We start from the raw sequence: 1,381 nt of genomic DNA, 5'->3' as shown, positions 1-1,381 counted from the left end.
TATAATTTATTTAAAAAAATATTTTGTAAGAAAAGCATGCTTGTGAAGGAAAAATAAATATATGTGTAGTACGAATGAGGTTAGCATTTAAGCAAATTAATCTCTAGTGGTTTTGGTAAAGGCTAAAGTATGATCATTATTGTGACAATAACCCGGGACTAGATTAGCATTCCCTGCTACATGACAAGTAACATGATCTCACACTTGAAGCTATATGGAATCAAATATGTCGGCATCGGATTAGGATTATAATAGAAAAATAGCACAATTTTGTGTGGTAATTTGCACGTTAAAACAATTTTAAATGACTACATAAGGCAAGCACATTGTTTGTGCTTTGTCATAATGATATTTCTTAAAGTTAAGAATAGTACTTTCATTCTGGCATCTGAGGTTAAGGGCTTGGTATAGTAGAAGAACTCTACCACTTCAGTTCATATAGACTAAGTGTGTTGCTATCTCGTAAACACATTATTTCTTTACATAAATTCATCACATAATGGGTTAACATATTTAATGTCATTGACATATTAAAACTTTTTTAAATAATTTTTTTTATTCTTAATGAAGGTCTTCTAATGGTTGAAATAGATGATAGCTATTATGCTTAAGATCAAGCAAGTCCCAATTGATGAAGCAAGGGGATGATCTAAGAAGATATTACTAATTAATTTTTATACAAAAAATGTTATATTGTTTAAAGTATATGGGATGGATTGATGATAAGTGTCATCTATAAGATAAGAAAGGGTTTTGTTAGGTAGACAATTATTTTTGTGAATAATATGAATAATGAGCTCTAAAATTGGTTCAATAAAGTAAAAAAATACTCCACTCTCAAATTATCTCCTAAACCCTAATATTAGGATAACCATCTGCACACCTAATGAATTGAACATTCACTCATTATTAACTGTGCATGAGTAAACCAAATCAAAAGAAATAACCATCCAATTAAAAATAATGAACATAATTATCTGCATACATATTAAATTGAACATCCGATATATCCATTATTCACATTATTTAGTATTCTTATTGTCTACCTATACTTTTCCCAAAAAAATTTCAGTAACCAATACCTCTTCCTGCCAATATTTAATAAATCAGCAAGTAAACTATTATTTCTACTCATGAAAGTTGAAAACGCTGACATATCTACCCATAGAAGATAAAAATTACTATTTGTACCCATAAAAGATTGACTTCACAAGTAAAATTACCCAACCCTAAATAATTACATAAAATTTCCAAACTACCCTTGGTGAGTCTCATTCTCTTCAATTCTTCATATATAGCCATGAACCACTATTGCCACAGTACCATCCCCCTTTCCCCTCTCTCTCTCTCTCTCTCTCTCTCTCTCTCTCTCGCTCTCTCT

Source organism: Arachis ipaensis, chromosome B03 (genome assembly GCF_000816755.2).
Source record: "Arachis ipaensis cultivar K30076 chromosome B03, Araip1.1, whole genome shotgun sequence".
NCBI lineage: Eukaryota > Viridiplantae > Streptophyta > Magnoliopsida > Fabales > Fabaceae > Arachis > Arachis ipaensis.
The sequence above is the reverse complement of the archived record's forward strand: the minus strand, read 5'-3'. Positions refer to the sequence as shown.